Source organism: Calliphora vicina, chromosome 1 (assembly GCF_958450345.1).
Source record: "Calliphora vicina chromosome 1, idCalVici1.1, whole genome shotgun sequence".
Taxonomy (NCBI): Eukaryota; Metazoa; Arthropoda; class Insecta; order Diptera; family Calliphoridae; genus Calliphora; species Calliphora vicina.
Genome location: NC_088780.1, coordinates 36,374,593 through 36,395,590, shown reverse-complemented (window position 1 = coordinate 36,395,590; position 20,998 = coordinate 36,374,593). Strand labels below are relative to the sequence as shown.

The 20,998-nt window shown below is 29.4% G+C and overlaps 1 protein-coding gene across 1 annotated transcript in view; it reads left to right on the top strand.

Annotated features, from left to right (window-relative positions):
- The first annotated feature begins 1,157 nt into the window (after positions 1-1,157).
- The window catches only part of TyrR (Tyramine receptor), a 114,773-nt gene continuing 94,932 nt past the window's right edge, over positions 1,158-20,998 (top strand). The window contains exon 1 of the mRNA XM_065508554.1: positions 1,158-1,198. The gene's annotated coding sequence lies outside the window, so the exon portion shown is untranslated. The remainder of the gene's footprint in view (positions 1,199-20,998) is intronic.

The window sequence follows — 20,998 nt, the reverse complement described above, 5'->3', positions numbered from 1 at the left end:
ATTTTCTTTAAATTTGAAATAAAAAATAATTTTACTTGAAGTTATTTTCGTTCCGGCCCCAAATGACAGGCTTTTCGTTACTGATCGGTGCCGTTCCGTTCCCAATTTTCGTTGCCGATTTCTGAAACGAATTTTTTTTCGGTGCAAATGTATGGAATTTCGTTTTCGGTGCCAATTACGGTGTATGCGGAAACGTAGCTTTACTTGTTTCCCATTAGGTCCGTTAAATACTAAAATTGCAACCCCAAGAAATAATCTGAAAATAATAATATTAGGGAATATTCTTCGAAATATTTTTTAAAGAAAAAATTTGTGACCAAAAACTAAACTTTCTCTAAATCTGCCTATTTAAAATCGGTCCCCAAGTTTTTTTTTAGTTGTTATACCCACCACCACCCTTTGTAACAAATCGAAATATTGGATGTAGAACAAAAAAATATTGTACATTTTTACCTTTTAAAAACGGTGGTTTATTTCTTTTAAATAAACCGGATACTTTTGATTGCAAATACAAGCAGTTTAGTAGTTTAAAATTGTAATAAATCTTTATTTAAATTTATCAAAAGGTTTATATTAAAGGACATATTTAGAACAGATTTAGAAAATTAATTCAGTACTTTGTTGAAAAAAACATACCTTTTAAAACTCAATATTTATTTTTTATATCAGCCAAAAAAAATTCATGGTCTGACAAAAAAAATAATAATCAAAACGTAACAAATATTTCTGCAATAAAAAAAAAATTAAAAATTTAAAAAGCATGTTATTTTATGAAAATATAGTTTAAAACAATCAGAATCGTATGTTTGAGATGGGTATCCGATATTTTCCTTGGAAATTTCAGGAATAATTATTATTTTCAGTACCTGATTTTAATACACACACTTATATTACACACTTTATAATACAGTGGATGTTTACTTTAATATCGCATATGATGAATGACTGCAACATGAATTATCTAACGGACAAAACTAGAAGGTTTCATTTCTAGAGCATAATAGCTTGACATAACTTTACTCTATTTTGTGTAACACTGGTCTCATGAAAATATACTTCTAAACAGCCATTTAAGCAGATTTGTTTCTTAATTCTAGCAATTTAATTTTCATTAACAGCATGTATAACTAATTTTCTCTTTTTCTATATTTTTTCCAGGAAAATTATTTTGAAGATGGAACTTGTTTGAGTGTTTAAGGTAAATATCATATTTTTCTGCTAAAACTGTTTTAAAATTTGTTTCACTAATAAATAAAAGAAAAATTTAAAATTTTTTACCCAAAAATATTTAAAAATTTTGATTTTAAAATATAAAACTTTGGTGAATGGTAAATAAGATTCGGCAGAGACTAATATTGCACTTTTGTTTTTATTCATATTATATAAGGAAATTTTTAAATTTAATTTTTGATTCTAAAGCTCTTTTTTACCTGTGCACTATTTTAAATTTGTTTATTATATTATTTCCAGTCTTTAGCAAATACTAAACAAATGCAGCCATTTACTTATTTACCTTTAGACACACATAAACAATGAATTGAATTTGAAAATAACAAAAAACTAAAAAACTTTTTAGTTTTTGTTGTTTTTCTTATCTCTTGGATAAAATAAGAACGTGAATAGGCAGAGGCAGCTTGGCCGCCTGCCAACGTGCCCAGAAAGCAGACATTCAGTCAGCCAGTCATTTATAGAAACAACATATGTACATTTCACACATTTTAGAGGCATTATAAAAAAATTACCGATAAGAACTTTTTATACAAACAACATGAAAACCTGAGCTGAAAGCAAATAAACTAAAATGGGCAAAAATTATAACGTACTCGTAATAGTAAGCAAGTATTTAGTAGTAAGTAAGTGTTGTATTATTTAGAAAAATGTCATTAACTGAAATAAAAATGAAAAAAAGAACATGCCAATAAATGTTTAGAGATTTCATTTTTTACAATGTGAATTAAATGATAAAACTGGGATAGTGATAAATATTAATATACTTGCATTACAAAGTAATGAGTTAAAATTATAAAATAATTTCACTTTACTACGAGTACTTATTAGGGTGGCCCTTAATAAGCGAAAGTTGGATTTTTGCCAGTCTCACCCCACAGTTTGGTGAGCATTGGTAAAAAAAATCATCCTGAAAAATTTTAGGTAAATCGGTTGGAGTTACGACGTGCCACAAGCCCTCTGAAATTTTGAGATGCATTTACAAGGGAAAATAAATCATTTTTTTTTTCAGTTTTTGTAAAAATTTTGCCATTAACAAATTACTTTTGCAATTTAATTTAAAAGAATAGAAATGTGTACGTAATTGTTGTTCTAATGAGACATAAAACCCCGAAATTGGTAAAAAAAAATGGTAATGTGTCTGCAGTCTTGCACTCGACGAATATTAGGAGCAGGTCGATATGATGATAGTGCTCGGAGACATACCATCGGGGCTCCAGTTAAAATATGATCAAATTTGGCTAATACTTATGAATTTCTACCCAATCTTAGTGAATTATTAACCCAAACTGCTGTGGTGAAACTAAGTTGTGCATTGGAAGAGCCGGTTGATTACACAGAAGGTGGGGGTATACCCAATGATATAAAAGAATTGGATAATGTCTCAACTACATAGCTAAAGTAACTACACTCTAGATTACTTAGAGATACTTAAGAGACAATTTTCATCACGCTAGATTACCTGGGATGTATAATGTAACTTCTCTCTGCTTTACAATGAGCCCATTCCTATCAAATGATCAAAAAATGTTAAAGTTATTAAAAATTCGACAGGCCATTAAAGTGTCTAAGGCAACTGGAACAAGAAATTTACAAGAAAAAATTAACATATTTTGAGAAATATTAAAATAAAAGCTTAACTTAAAATATATCCATATTTACTTGTAGTATATAAGTTTTTGTCTTCGTAGGATACCGTTAACCTATTCGCAAGTACACGCAGTGAAAAAATATAGTTGGACATGGTTACTGTAACCATTTCAATATTGTTACAAGTTTTTTAACTATATTATAGTCACAGTAACCATTTACATGATTGTGGTAACCATAATATGGTTAACTTACGATTCACATGATTGTCTCAACCATATATATGGTTACAGTAAACATATACATATATGTTTGTGACAACCATTTATATGATGAAGGACTTATCATATTATGGTGCTCTCGGCTTAATGCTTATCATAATCTGAGAACAACATATTATGATTAAATTATTCATCATAAATATGGTTGCCACAAACATATATATGTTTACTGTAACCATATATATGGTTGAGACAATCATGTGAATCGTAAGTTAACCATATTATGGTTACCACAATCATGTAAATGGTTACTGTGACTATAATATTGTTACAAATCTTGTAACACTATATAAATGGTTACAGTAACCATGCCCAATTATATTTTTTCTCTGCGTGTATGAACAAAAAAAAATAATTTTTTTTAACGGCAGTTTCAAAACTCTATTTTGAGAAAAACTAATTATTTGATATTTTTGGAAAATGAGCTCTATTTCTTAACTGTTATGAATTTCAAGTTATTCAGAATATTATAGACCAGATAATTCTAAATATACTTTGAAAGTTTTACCAAAATTCGAAAACGTTAAACCTTAAATCGCGAAGGTCAAAGGTAAAGTTTTTCAATATTTGGAATTTCTAATTTAAAGATAGATATTTTTGGGCCGATTTTGATGAAACTTAAGAAAAATATAGGAAGAAGTCTAGTATTTATAAAAACAGCTCAAAAATAGAAATAACCCTTAATGGCACTTGGTTAAAATTAGCCCAAATCTTTGAAAAATATTTAAAACACTTTTTAACTAAAACCTCTTTAAATTCTTATTCCCATTATAAAGTTTTTAAATTGTTTATGCAAGTTTTTCGCAATTTTGTTTCAACTTTAATATTCTTTTTTTTATAATTTCTTGAAATGTTTCCAAATTCATTTCATTATATAATTTTTTTTGACATTTCTTGTGTTTTTTTTTTGTGTTGACACAATTTTTAAATTCTTTAACACCATTTTAGCTTTCGTTTAATTTGCATAAATCTAATCGTGCCTTTAATGTAGAGAAACATATATGTACATATTCTTACCAACATATTGCTTTACACATACATACATACTTAATAAACCGAAAAAGGATATAAAACACATACATTTTGCCTTTAAGCGGTTTGCTAAATTGGCTGTTTGTTACTTGAATTTATATGTCTAACATATTTTTCAATTTCTTGTCAAAAAAAGTACACAATTATTTGGTTACTGAGGTTGGGTTGAGAATTTTATTTCTACAATGCAGACAATGCTGTGGCGTACAAAATGAGGTGCAAGTTAAAAATTAACTAAATTAATAATTCTTATGAGCAAAATATAAATTTTATAATGGCTATTTTCAGTTTTAGTCGTGTATCGTAATATAGTCCCAATTTATCAGCAAGATCGTAATATAGTCTAATTTTAGTTTCAATTGTACGTCATTATATTGTTCCATTTTAGGTTTTAAAGTATTTTGTATACAAATTTTATCATTATTGTTGACTCAAAGATTTGTTATAAGCCCACTGTCATTTGTATTTGCGACATCACAGCATTTGACATTATTAAATGCCTATTTGTTGAATTTAAGTATATGCTTAAATTCTTAAACAACATTTTTGGTATCTCATTAAATAAACAATACGCTACAGCAGACATAAATATTCCAATTGATTTGAAAAGCATAGGATTTGGAAATTTAAAATATGATAGAACCAAGATCATAGTTTACAATTAGATGGGTAACTGAGAGCCAAAAACCAAAATCTGTTGTTAAAAAACTAATTCATGAAAATGTCTGAACAGATAAGAGTGGAGTTTTGTATAATTTTGCTCATTTACATTACTCTCTGCTTCACTTCTATGCATTTATCCTACAACCAAGTAGATAGTGTTCCAGCAGTTTTAGGAGACTGACCCGAGATTTTACGTATCATTTAGGGTGGCTACTAGTAACACGCAGGTTGTCAATTGTTCCTTTTGGATTGCAATAAGACTGTTCAATAGCTGATCAAAATTAGTTAACGCATTGGATTCACATACCGTTTACATAGAGTCAGTTACCCTACTAGCTACCTAACTGGTCACTTGATCAGCTACATAAAAAGTAATTTAACTCTTTTCGGTTTAGTGGTCACTTTTCTAACCACCTTTCCTAGAGTCTTTAAACAATTTTTTTAGTGACTTCTATTGGCATTTTGCTAAACAATTACATTTTTTTAAGTCATAGTTTAAGTTTTTTGGCCAAATTTTGCCGTCAGGTGGCTCTGCTTAGATTAATATATTAATTTGAAAATATTGTAAACCTCAGTTTTTCTAAGGGGCTTCCAGCATTCAATAAAAAAGGTCAGAGTGGTTATTGTTCATCACATTCAGTGTTACTTTATTATCTAGTGTTTGTTTGGTTGGCTTGTGCAAATATAGGAATATTTTATACTATACTCTTTGATAAATAAGGTAATAGACGGGGTTGTCATAGAATCCAATCATTATCGGAATCGGTTTTGAAAACGACAAAAAAGGTACATTTGACTTATGAAAACCAATGTAATTTTTTGTTTAATCCATAAAAAAATTAATTCTAAAAAGATTGAATATAAAACCGATATCTTTCGATTTCACGAGACCAATGTACTTTTTCTGGTTAAATTACTAACCACTTTGACTGAAATATGTTTTATATAATGTTTTCCTCTACATAATATTATGTTATTTTGTAAGGATGTTCGAAGGTGTACCTTCGGATTGGAATGTGTTTGTTTTAGGAACAAGTCGATCTGATGATGGTGCTCGGAGACATGTCTTCGGGGCTCCAGGTAAAATATGATAAAATTTGGCTAATACTGCTGTAGTGAAACCAAAATGGTGAACAAAATGTCGATTGGAAGAGCCTATTGATTACAGTGGAGGTGGGGGTATCTCACCTACACAGCTATTTCGTTTGTTTGGTTCAGAAAATTTTGCCAAAATTATTTTTAACTCCAACCGCCATGGTGGTTAATAATCTTACCACCTAATTTTGGCTGTATTTATAGTTTTTTCTTATTTTTCATAATATATGAATCCTAATTAATGCAATTATTTTGATTATAAACTTAAAACACATAAAACTGTGGCTGAAAGAGTTAACATGTACGGATGCTAATTGGCATCAGTTAAAGAACATATTGTTACGAAATTGTACTTGAATTCAAATATAACGATTTTAACGGCTGATTTAAAAGAAGCCTAATGCTTTCAAATAACAGTGCTGTAATAGCAAACTGTAACATATCTGTGGGTATTATAAACATTGAATAAAAGCTTTCAGTTGACCATTGATAATAAGTTGGCAACGCTGTTTGCTGCGACCGTATATTCGAATTCGAAAATTCAGTTAAAGAACATTGTAGAAAGTACACCACAGATGGCGTATGTATTAGAAACCTCTAGACAGTTAAAGAGAAATCTAGAGTGCAGATGGCAGTGTTATAAATAGTGGCAGAGCTTGTAGTAGTGAGTGAGTTTATCAGAGACGCTTTTCTAATAAATATCAACTGAGTGCTGTGTTTTTCAAGTGAATTCGTGTACATTATAAAGTGTGTCTGTATTTCTGCGAATTTAAAAACGTGTATAAAAAACATTGAATGACTATTTAATTCTGTGGTTGTTGTACATTTTAAATAAATAAAGAGTTGTTACAATTTTCAAACTACTAAACGGCTTTTATTATCAGTCAAAAGTATCCGGTTTATTTAAAGGAAATAAACCAACGTTTTGAAAAGGTTAAAACGTAAAAATATCATTGACAGTCCAATAACTGATTGCTTTTTAAATAACCCTGTCTCAGACAACTCTTCAATATTCGGTGGGTAAAATAACTACTTTTTAAAGTGTTGTTATAAACGTTTAAAGTGACTTCAGTCTACGTTACTTAGGGACACTAAGGTGACAATTAACTTCACGCTATGTTACATGGGATGTCAGTATACTTGAGCAAAACAAAAACTGTATGACAAATCAACACAATTTGTATAAAACATTCATAAAAAATTCAGTACACAATTAACGTTTAATGTGACTACTCTCTAGATTACTTAGAGACACTTAAGAGACAATTGTCATCAAGCTAGATTAAATGGGATGGATAAAGTAACCAATTGACTTCTCTTTGCTCTACAAAGAGCACCAACGTATCAAATGATTAAAAATATATTGTTATGAAATTGTATTTGACTTCAAATATAACGGTTTCTAATGGCTGGTTTCTAGTTGCATCATGTTTCTCAACATTTCTATTTCTGGAGATCTCTAATTGCGGACAATGTTATTTATCGGCCGATTAACAGCAGTTAATATAACTGTGAACATGATTAACATATCTGTGGCACATACTGTGAATAAAAGCTTTGAGTGAATAAAAGCTTTGAGTTGATCATTGTAGAAATATAACCTTCATGAAGCTACTGGAAGGAAGATGCCGTTGTGTGTAAATAGTGGCAGCGGTGTTCAGTTTATCATAGGCGCTCTTAGAGTTAACATCAACTCTATTCTTGTACATTATAAAGTGTGTAATTACTGTGAATAAATAAACTACTAACCTGATTTTGTTTGCTATTAAAAGCATCCGTTTTTTTTAAAAAAAACACCGTTTTTAAAAGGTAAAAACGTAATAGTATTTATTGGAGCCAGCCAAGTAATCAGACATTAGTGACAATTCCTTTCTTAACTGCTGGGGTGATAGATAATTATACATAGAGACGAGACATTCCGATTTGTCAAAACAAAAATTCAAAAAAAAAGGTATGTCTGATTCAACAACAAAATACATTGACATGAGCGTATTTTGTTATTGTGAGAATAAGTTTTTTGACAATTACGTATCGTCTCTATGTTACCCTATTGATGATCAAAAAACCCACATTTTGCAGATTATTAGAATATCAGCGACATAAATAGGATGTATGTTTTTTCTCTCTTTTATTTTATTAACAATTTCTATTATAGAGGTATTTAAAATTCGTGGTAGTCCATTAACTTTTTATCCAAGCAGCTGATATAAATTTGCACAAAAATAAATGTTTATGTGATTTGTGTTTTTATAAAAAATTTTGTATGTTTTTCGTTTTAATCACATTTACTTTATTTAATTTTATTTTATGTTTATTATTCTTGTTAAATGTACATATTTTTCTTATTTATTTAAGGCATTTATTGTATATTTGATGTTAGCTTTTTAAGTTTCTTTCTTCTTTTTTTTTTGTTGACAAATTAATGTCTTAATATCTGTCTAGAATTTTTAATGACTTTAAAGATTTACTTTTCGTATGTAAATACTAAAGGGTCTTCCGAACTTTGACAGTTGATAGCAGCCATATTGTTGAAGCTACATCAGTCGAATTGACTATCATTTGGACTATGGACGGATATAGAGTTCAATAACACTTGCAAATGATAAAATTGTTTTATCAAAATTTGTGTTTTGTTAGAGCAACATTTCCACGATTCTATATTTATTACATAATGGCTTGGATAGGCCTTTCAAATGAATTAAAAAAATTGTTTTTTTATTTTATTTAAATTTAAAGAAAATAAGCGCTTAATGAAATACCCTTTATATACTGGGTTTTTTATATAATCCGCAATGTCTTTTTGCATACATATGAAAACATGCATTTGCTTAAATAATAGCAAATATAATAAAAGTATTTTAAACTTAATTACCAGCAATTAGCATGAAACAAATGCAAGAACACAAATGACACAATTTACGTCTTAAATGGTTGCAAAATTGTCTTTTATTAGATAATTTTACCTGAAACTGAAACTAATAACAATAAAGAACTAAATTAATTATTATTTTTATTACTATTCTATTAAATTACTATACGGGTTAAATCTAGAAATGTTTGCAATTTTAATAAAGCTATTTGTTATAGACATTTTTCATAGTTCTAGTATTTTTTTAATTGGCCAATTAGCCGGTGTTAATGTTGTTTCTATTTTGGTATATGACGTATACTAAACAATTTGAAAGAAAAATGTTTTTTTTGGCCATAAAAATAATTTGTTGATAGGCTTACTTAACTGATTAATGGGGTGATCAATTAATGTTTAGCCAAAAAATTTCATTTGTTTTGATAAAAAGATGAGTTATCATGAAATTTTCCACATTTTACATAATTGATATTATAATTTAATGGAAAATTATTTGAAGAAAATCATTATTCATAAAAGTAAAATTTTGGGATTATTATGATCTATGATTGAAGATAACAGTTGGTTTTGCCAAATGACCATGGATGGATATAACGATCAACAACACCTTCAAATGATAAAATTATTTTTATCAAAATGGGAGTTCTGTTCGGGCAATGTTCCGCACGATTCTTCCATTTTACGATCGCCTTAATCGTCATACTGAGAGGACTACTTCAGAGTGTTGGATAAATTTGAGTCCACTGGTTCAGTAAACAATGAACCCACGCCGCACATTGGTTGAAGAGTGGCCGAAATTCATTTTTTCATCATCGCCGATTTGGATAATTTTTTGGTATTTTGTTGTCAGATATCTGAATATTATGATTCCGTAATATTAGGCTGATATATTTATCATTTTTTTGGACAGACACGCTCGAAGTTCATATATGTTCGCTTGTTTGAAATGGCATGCAAATTTACTGTATATTCAATCTTTTGGTACAATTACAGTAAACTTATCATTTGACTTTGTTGTATATTTTTGTAAATGAAAATTGTAGTAGATGAGATTTGCATTAAAAAAGGTTGGAAAAAGTGCCATATAAAAAATTTCGTAAAGCAAAATATAAACAACATCAAAATTTCAATGTTCATCAACTTCAGTGGACTGCATCTTTCTAGCGCTGTGGAACGCTGTTTAACGAAAGATGTCAAATTACAGCTTGAAGTCTCAGCTAAAAGCTAAAAAAAATCAACTGCTCCTACCTGCTCCTTTCCAAAAAAAAAACAGTAAAAACTATAAAGTGATAAAGTAAAAAACATGAATTTTCGTTCATGCATGTTGTTGTTGCCATATGTCTGGTACTACATGCCTGTAGCTGTGCATAAGATTCTGGTGCATGGTAGCAAAATTATAGCAGAAGATATTCTGCCAATAGGTGTGTCTCTATCTAAAGGCTCTTATTCGATGACTTCATTTTTGTTTTTTACATTTTAATTGATTATTTGTATCAGGTATGCTGTCCGTGGAAGCTCATGAAGCGAGGAATAAAGACTATAGAGCCTATAGATTACATCATTCGTGAAGAATTGGACTTGTAGCCACTAATGAAGACGTAATACATAATCTTTTATCGTCTTCAGATCCATTTATAAATACATAATGATTAAAAACACTATGCACGAAATTGACACTTTTTTTCTGTCAAGAGGGGCACCCAGCGGCTTAAACTAATTCGGGTACGCTGAATTCAGTGGTGCTAACCGTGTTTTTAGGTTAGCTCGTATTTTCGAGAGCGAAAATGGAGGAGGTTGCACAACATATATTCGCGTAACTAAAAAACGGTTTAGTTTATTGAATAAACAGAAAAAACCGAAATTCCCCAACGAAATTACCTTCGAGCTAATCTTAACATGTTTATAATATTCGCAGTTTTAGAAATATAATTTTTTTTTTGGCAAAAAAAATAATTTTTTAGAAAAACTTAGAAGTTTTTGGTTTTAAAACGGCATCAAAAATTTAAAAATGCACGAAGTTCCAAATAAAACAAGCTCTAAATAAATAAAATCTGTCCACAACTTTTCATTTTATTCACAAAAAATTATAGAAATATCCCCTAATATTTTATCAAAATACATAACTCGTAGTAAGTAGCTACATCGTGCAGTGCACAGTGGTACAGAAAAAAAAAGGAAATAAATCTAAACCCTTAGTCCGATTTGAAAGAAATTTGACACGCGCAAAGAAGAAGTGTTGTCGAGTTATGAGTTTGAATTTAGACCGCATGAGTCTACCAGAGGTGCGGCCAGGGGTCCCCAAAGTAGGACTCGGGTATGATCAATTTTTAAAACGATCCTATTTCTTCGTTTGTGTTCCGATTTCAAAAAGCTTAGGAGATATTCGCATTTTTTTTTCTTTTATTGGACTAACTACAAATGTATATGTCAAACAAAAATAGAATTGTTTACAAATCGTGACTGTCTCCAAAGTTATATGCATTTGAATTTAAAAATTAAGAGCGTATACGCATTTTCCAATTTTTAATGCAGTTTTAAAAACCAAAAATTTCGAAAATTTTCTAAAAAAATATTTATATTTGTAAAATAACTCCGAAGATTAAAAACATGTCAAAATTTGCTTAAAGGTAATTTTGTTGCGGAATTTCGGTTTTTTCAGCTTGTTCAATAAAATAAACCGTTTTTGAGTTACGCGAATATATGTTGCTCAACCTCTCCATTTTCGAAATAACGGTATATCTCGAAAATACCAGCTAACCTAAAAAACGGTTAGCATCACTGAATTCAGCGTACCCGAATTAGATTAAGCCGCTGGGTGCCCCGCTTGACAGTTTTTTCAACTAGCACAGTGAAATTATTAAAAGACTATGATTATTCATGTTTTTTCTATTTGTTTTTTCTATGGGAGATGGGCGTAAAAGTGGGCGGATATATATTTTTAGGAGCCTATTCTACAATTATAGTAGTTATTTCTTGTGAAAATTGAGTAAATGCATTAAAAATCAAGGGAGTTATGCCACTTTTTCAATACAAGTTGTATGGGAAGTGGGCGTAAAAGTGGGCGGATCATTTTGAGTTTTCGATTTTTATTGATTCAAACAAAAAATGCCTATGTGCCAACTTTCATTGTCCTTGGGCAACTTCTTCTATTTCGCGTCGCTCACAAGAACTCATCTTTTCGTAGACCACAACTTCCTGAATTTTGCATCCTGACTTGAGCCAGAAGCTGAAAGTATACGTAGACTTGCCAACCGTCCCGTTTTCGTCGGGACAGACCAGTTTTAGAGTCGAATGTCCCGTGTCCCGGCGATACTCTGAACGGGACGCCATTTGTCCCGTTTAAAAAAAAACATAACTTTTTCATTAATTACCACAAAAAATATAAAAAAATCAAAAATTGAAAATACCGACAAGGATGCTTTATTTTCTGAAATATAGTATTTTCTAAAAACTGAATATCACTATTTAACAATATACATAGGTACTTAGTGCATTAACTTCTATGAGTTTTAATAAACTCATTAGTAAACATTATTTAACTTTCATGAAAAATAAATGGCACGATACTCACTCTAGGATGCTTGTACCTTTAGTTAAAGGTGAGTTGTTGGTCCATTGAAATGGAATTGAATTTATTACTTCAAATAATAATAAAAAAGCTGATAAAAGCGATTAAAAATACAAATTTTAAATTATGGACTGAAATAGGTAAACTTTATTAAATAAATCGATGCGCTTCGTTACTCCTACGTAGTAAAATATAAAAATTTTAAAGATTTTATAAACTATTTTTTTAATGAGGTGAAACAAATTAGGTAAAATTATAAAAAATAAATTTTCAGACAAAGTTTGAAGAATCTCGCAATTTTAATTATCCAGATATTCAAAATTTACTATGTACTTTGAATGGAAAGTTTCACACCCACTGTTCCGATCTAGACCATTTTAGCTAAACTCTGTACAGTGATAAGAATTTGATTCATACAAAGTTTAAATACATTACAATTATAGTACTCCAGATATTCGAAATTAACTATATACTTTGTATGGAGGTGACACTTCCACTAATCCAATCCCGACCATTTTACAGCCAAACTATGTAAAATGATAAGTGAGCTGTCGGACAAAGTTTGAGGAATCTCGCAATTATAGTTCTGAAAATATTTATTTTCCTTTGTGTGGTAGGTGACTTAAACCTTGTTCCGATTCTTCCCAATTTGGTTAAACTTCATGTCGTGATATGAAATTGATTCATATAAAGTTTGAAGAATTTCACAATTATAGTACTCCAGATATTTGAAAATAACTATTTACTTTAAAAAATTCAATCTCACCCATTTTCAGCAAATCTCCGTATAGTGACAAGAATTTGATTCATACAAAGTTTAAATACTTTACAATTATAGTACTCCAGATATTCGAAATTAACTATTTACTTTGTATGAAAGATGCCACGCCCACTAACACAATAACATTTTCACCCAAAAAAATGTAGAATAGTAAGGGTGATATTAGGGCAACATTTTAAGACTTCCACAATTATAGTTCTCCAGATATTCGAAAATAACTATTTACTCCTGTATAAAGTTCGAAGACTTTCACAGTAATAGTTCTCCAGATTTTACACAATTAAAATTAATGTGTTATTGTTGATTTTAATAAATAAAATAGGATAATAACACTGCTTCAAAATAACCCTTTTTGTCAGAACTTGAAAAGCGACCTAATGGAGGTTGTATGCCATTAGGTCATGGAGGTTGGACATGCTAAAACCGTTTTCAAAGATTTTGAACACCCTCAAAATTTTGAGTTACATATTTTGAAACAAGTGTTTTAGGGTAGGTAGTACTTCAATACCTCTAACTCAGACATTTTAAAACCGATTTCAAAATTTTAAAAAATTATAGATAGTTAAAAAATTAAGCTTTCATGTTATGCATGCATACAACGCATAATCTAAGAAATTGTTTGAGTTATTAAAAAAGTTAATTTTTTTTTATTTTTTTCGTAATTTTTCAAATTCAACAATAGTTATTTTAATTTTTTTCTATGAAAACCAATTTTTTTTTGCACAGAGCTTTAAAGACAATTTTATATAGACAAAAAGGAGATATTACTTATTAAAATCGGTTTATATTTGCAAAAGTTATTAAACTTTTTCGAAAAAAGTTCGAAAATATTTACCGTTTTTTTTACATTTATGTATATGCGCTGGGGGAGAAAATACTCAAAAAGGTATTACTATAAGGTATAACTTTTACAGTTTTCATCCGATTTGAAAAATTAAAACCATGTTTTATTAAGAACTTTTCTTTATACATTGATATAAATTTTTATAAGCTTTCATATTAAAATAAGCAATGAAAAGCGACTCAAATAAAAAAAGATCGTAACAAAAACAATACTTATAACTTACAAATGTATCAATAAATGCATGTCATTTTGAAGCGTAATAAGTTTTCTTTCCCAACACGTTAAAAAATAAAAATTGAACAAAAACTGACTGAGTTACAGATCGATAAGTTGAAAAACATCACTGTAAACGGTTTTTTCAGAATAACTTCTGAATTTGAAGGTGTTTCTGAAATTTTTTGACACAATTTGTAATGTACTCAGCAAGTCCTATAACCCACACTAGGTAATTTTCCAGGTTTTTTTCCATCGTTCTCTGATCATTTAGTGGTGTCCCGTTTTGGAAATTTCAAAAGGTGGCAAGTCTAAGTATACGACCATAGACAACGACGTGTGTTCACTGATTAGGCCCTGGAACAGCAGAAAATGACCCTAATTTTCATAAATTATTCAGTCATAAGTTCCATTTCTGCATGCATTAGTATTACAATAAACAAAATTGTCGAATTTTAATCCACATGAGATCCAAGAGTGTCCAATGTATGCTGAAAAAGTCACTGTTTGGTGTGGCTTTTGAGCTGTCTGGTTTGTTTGAGAACAACTCACAGTGGGGCAGAATCAACATCAGGACAAGGAGTATTCGAGTTTAAGTTATTAAAATGGAAACTACAATGCGGCGCTATGGGTGCTCAAAATATGGTACCTTTGACATCTAAAATTTGTCAAACACGTGCATTTTTTTGTTTCCCATCCGATTTCAAAGATTAAATTTTAAAATTTGGCTCCACTATATTAAACTCGATTTTTTTATTAGTTAGAAATCTAAATTATTAAAAATACACAAAAGATTTCAGAGCAATATCAATTTTGGATCCAAAAATAAACGTTTTTCAATTTAAAAATTAAAAAAAATAGTAGTTTTAAGGACGAAAAGGTGACTTAACTTTTTTTTATTAAAAAAAACAAATCCCAAAGCTGGGATCAGAAAACGGAAAGCAGCTGTGCAAACCCTGATGTGTTCCCTAATTATCCCCAAAGTATTTTCTCAGCCCCGAAAGTAATGTGGACCCTAAGAGCAAAATTGTAAAAAATACAATTTTTTGGGATTTTCGCTCCAATTTTTAGGAATTGCAGGATTCCGTTTGACTTTTTGACAAATTTTTTTACACTTTTTTCTGTGTTTTTTAGAAGTGGTTTTCATATGAGAAGTGGTATCCGATAATGGGACGATCTTCACAAACTTCGGTCCTGCAATTTTTTAATGGGAATTATTTTTATCGAATTTCACTTGGTATAGATATTTATGTGTATTCAAGTGATTTTCAGCATTGTCAAATATCGACTGATCCACAATAAATTTCAACTTGTGTTTTTTATTTTCAACAAAACCTATTTGTGTTGAATTCTGTATGGCTTTTATGCCAATATTTCGGGAAGAAAATTGTATGGAGGCTAGATGAAATCATGGACCGATTCTTACTATTTTTAACACAATTTGTAACTTTATCATAAGAATGACGATTGCAATGCTGGTAATATCCTTAATAAAAAAAATTTTGAAAAAATATAATATTTTTTGCTGGTTAATTGTGTTTTCTATTATTTGCTTCAAATCTTGAGTGAATTTTGGAGCTCCCTTTCTGAGTGAACAGCCAATATGGGACTATTTATGATATGAAGCTAGAACGTTGAATTATTTGAAAACCATAAACTATTAATAAAATCAAATAGCATGAATTCAAAATTATTTAAAATGATCGCGTGTCTGGCTTCTGTTTGACTAACAGTTTGCAAATTGATAGCTGTCAAAGTGTCCAAAATTTTAAATGTCAGTTTGTTTACATGTCAAGATAATACTACGTATTAGTTTCTTAGTAAGAATATTTAAAATACTACTAATAATTTACTCATTTTTAATATGAAACATGCTAAACATGTTGAGTTATGAAGAAATTTAAATATATATTTCTTCTAAATAGATTTGGACTAAGGTCATATAAACATTTAAATTTGGAAGATAAAGAATATATTTTTTTAATAATATTCTTTGAATAATGAAAGATTAATTTTTTGAAAAAATAAGTCCTGGCCTACCAATAAATTCTTAAGTATTTTATTTAGTTTTTTCGAAGCCATCTGTTCGTTGTCTATTTATTAATATTTATTTGGGCTCTTAAAATAAAACTAATCATTCCATTTTAAATTTCTTTGCTTTGAAACAATAGAATTTCAAAAATATTTACAAATTTTTATAAATAACTTTTTCTATTTTTAAAACCTAAAGTATTCTGTTTCACATTTTTCATGCTAATTTTGCCTTACACTCATTATAAAGTGTTCCTAAAGTCCAATAATTCAATTATTCCAAAAACTAATTTCTTGTATACAAAATACCATAAATCATTAATATGGAAATGAAAATGAAATACTTATACATAAACGTTTATAATACATTTCTAATATTTATTATTTATTTGCTTTTGTGTTTTGTTTACCTATCAATCAGTCAAAAGGTTTATAAACCATTTGTTCGATTGTAGAACAAAAATTAATAATAACATGTAAGAGTGTTAGATTCGGCTGTGTCGAATCTTATATACCCTCCTCAGATATAATAAGGGCAACGATTGTTGTGTGTTTTGTAAAAAAAAAAAATTATCTGGATCACCCAATATCAGTGGTAATTTTCACATATTTCACGTACATAGTTTCTGCATTGAACTAATTCCGCCACGTTGAATTAGTTAACCACAAAGAACTACTAATAGTGAATTTTCCACCCACCCGCATTGTTATTGACTGGTGAATTTAACTTGGTTATGCCATTGCCGATAGCACACTCTGCATAACACTATTAAATTCAATAGGACAAATACTCCAGCATTTGAGAAAAAAAGGATAAATAATTTTATCAGAGAGCGGGGTTGAACTCCTAACCACTCGCTTTCTAGTCAAATGCTCTAATCACTAAGCCACAGAGCTCTTATTTGTACTACTCTCTATTTGTTCTTAAGAATTTCGTGTGAGTCTTCTCTCAATTTTCTATTCTCGATAATCAGTGAGAAGGAAATCAGAAACAGTCACATTCAGCCTTGCATACGGTCATCGAAGTGGTATATTTACAGGATTTTATTTTACCTGAATTTATTTTCAAAAACTAAAGGCAAATATCTTGCTATTGTTTGGTACTGAATAAGCTGGCGAAATGTAGTGCAAATGATTACCATTTAACTATCTATTTAGCAAACACAGCGAACCCGGTATTGTTCTCGAACATTACCTCGTCCATCATCCACTTAAAAATCTTGACCCAGAAGTGAAAAGTCTGCCAGTACATAAGTTACATCACTCATCACACTACAGATGCATTTTTAATCCCTTCACCTTCGTGAGAAGTTTGTCATTCCGTTTGAAATTTCCATAATATAATTTTCCGACCCTATAAAGTATATATATTCTGGATCCTTATAGATAGCGAAGTCGATTAAGTAGGGTGTTCAATCGATTAACCGTTAATCGGTTAATCGATTAATTTTGGACGGTTAACTGTTCGAATAATTTAAAATTGCAAATAACAAATAAACCGATTAATTTGTTTCGATTAACCCATTAACCGAAATTCCGTTTTTTTGCACATTAACATATTTGTTTGTATTTATTTTTCCAATTCAATTACAAATTTCAAAATAAAATTATTTGGTCAATTCACAAGGTCTCTTATCATGTCATATTGTCATAATGTCCTAATATTTCACAATGGTTTTTATTGTTTTTCAAGCTAAAAAAAGTCCTAAAATAATACTATTCCGTATGCTATGTTTATTTTGTTATCGTAACCAACCAGCTGAGACCTGTGCCGAATGCCTAAGAGTCGGTTAAGCCGAGCTGCCGAGTCATGATATATTAGGTTATTACGACAATATGACTGATAAGAGACCTTGTGAATTGACCAATTATGTACAGAACTTAACGAAATTAAAAGAAAATATCAAAAGTATTCTATGTATAGCTTAGAAAAAACTAAAAAAAACTGATGCTTTCAATTTCTCCAACATCTACAATCAGCAAGAATGTTTTTTCCAAGTCAAGTTTTATTAAATGAAATAAAAAATAGTCTAAAAGGAAGAAATTAAATTATATTTTTTTAGAAGATTATTTCAGAAGATCTCACTAAAACCCTAAAAAAACTCAAATGTGAATACAAAAAGGATCTCAAATACCATATTTGCTATTATTCTTTGGTTGAATTGTTATGTTTTGATTGTTTTTTTATATTTTTGTACACAAAATTCGTGGTTGTATTTTTTTCAATTTAAAATTAAAATAGATATTATTCGGTTAATCGAATAATTTTAAATTAACCGATTATTAACCGAATAAATCTAAACCCCGATTAATTATTTGCTCGGTTAATCGATTAAATCAGAAAGACGATTAACTGAATATCCAACGATTAAGCCATGTCCGTCTGTCTGTCTGTCTGTCTGTTGAAATCAATTTTCTGAAGACCCTAGATATCTTCGGGTTCCAAATCTTCAATAATTCTGTCAGACATGCTTTCGAGAAGTTTTCTATTTAAAATCAGCAAAATCGATCCACAAATGGATGAGGTATGAGGAAAAATGTCATATTTTTTACCTATTTTTGACCTATATCTGGATTACTAAGTCAATAATATAGACAATATGGATATCTAGTGATAGATATTTCAAAGACCATTGCAACGACGTATATAAGACCATAGTAAGTTGGACTTACAATGGGTCAAAATCGGAAAAAATTTGTTTAACCCGAATATTTTTTTTCACAAAAAAAAAAATTTTAAATTAAAAAAAAAAAATTTCCAAAAAATTAAAAACACAGCTTTTGAAAAAAAAATTTTGTTTACCTAACAATATTCAAAAATTTGTATTTTGAAGTATAATTTGGTGAATAAGGTTATAAGGTTACTTGTTTTAGATAAAATTTTATGATTTTTATACACTTTACCATGAGTGGCAGGGGTATTGTAAGTTTATCATTCCGTCTGTAATTTCTACATTTTCGTTATAGATAGCGAAGTTAACATAGCCATGTCCGTCTGTCCGTCTATCCGTAGCCCCAACATACCTTACAAACATGATGGATACATCAATATAATCGGGAATTCTCCCGGCTCGGTTGCTATTTAAAATTGAGAAAATAGTCCCATAAATAAGGAATAAGATAAAAGAAAAAAACCGGGACATAATCGGTTTTTGGCCTATTTTTTTATCTATATCTGGATTACTAAGTCATTAATATAGACAATATGGGTACCTAATGATAGATATTTGGACCTAAAAAATCTGGAAAAATATTTTTTCATCAGAATTTTATTTTTCATTATTTTTGTTCACTAATTTAAAATGTGGAAAAAAAAATAAAAAGACAAATTTTAAATTTTGAAAAAAAAATGAATTTCGTTTACCTAAAAATATTTAAAATTTTTATGTTTAATGTGTATTTTGGTATATAAGATTCGGCACAGCCGAATATAGCTCTCTTACTTGTTTTTTTCTTATTATTACCGCATTGCATATGGAACTTTCTGAAGTTTATACGACTTCAGCTTAGCATTAGCTTTGGCTCTGCGAACAAAACAATCTTAACGAGCTGCTTTTCTGATAGAATTATTCGGTGCTCTTCGAAAGAGTTGTTCGACTTATTTTGCCTTACCAATATCTGTTACACCCTTTTTTGTTCCTGATCCAGGTTTTCTTTCAATGTGCAAGTCCTTAAAATATTTAATGGCTTTTGAAACGGTGGGACGATGAACCTTTAAATCTTTAGCTATTTTTTTTAAAGTCCATATTGGATTTTTTTGAAAAGTTTTAAATATTTGTTCAAGTAATTTTCTTTTGCTGACCATTTTGACCGAAATAACAGTTGAAAATAAATGATTTAGAAAATATAAAATCTGAGATATTTTTATGATTAAAAAAATATTGGACCAATACGTTTTGGTTGAAATAGTGTGTTTAAGTTTTTTGTGACTCACTATTTATGTAGGCAGTTATTTACCAATGGTACCATGTACCATAGAGTCATATTCCGAGAAGAAATGTATATGTGATCTGGAAGAAATCATACATATGTTACAAATGGAACGATAAACTCAATATGCCTCCCATCTATTTGATGTTGGATATAATAAAAAAATTAAAGAAAACTTAACGCAAAGAAACAAACTCGAACAAAATACTCAAACAAATACCACAATTGTTTATCAGCAAGTTTTTGGTGTCTTAAAAATAAATTTCGATTTCACCCCATTTTATTTGGTGTTGTGGTGCTAAATATTTTTTTCGTCATCTACCACTTCTTGTAATTTGTTGTTGATAATCACTCACACACATTTAGTTCAATTCTAATCAATTTCAGCAATTAATCTTATTTTCTTTTTTTTTATTTCGAACAGAAAAAAAATACCATTTACTCACAGTTAAGTATTGGATGGGGAAAAAAGTAAAGATATTGATGTGTTATGCATAGTTTGAAATACTATACTTTTCTTTTGTAATATTTGAATTGAATGAAGATACCAGAACTTGGTTGTTAGTTAAAATTAATATTCAAATACCTGCCGATTTTTATAGCTGCTAAAACAACTTATCAAACAATTCTCCCATGAAAATTATCATTAACACTAAAGGGTATTTGAAATTCGTCACTGCCCTATAGAGTATGCCTTTAATTTTGTTTATTTTGATTCCATCTTATCACTTTTCCCACCCAATAATTTTGTACTTGACATTGAAACTGCTTACTTTATTTTGTGTCAAGAAAACTTTGGCAATACAAATGTTTCAATTTAGTTCCTAATTAAACTTTCAATATAGTGAATGAAACTAATTTGACATGCTTAAATAGT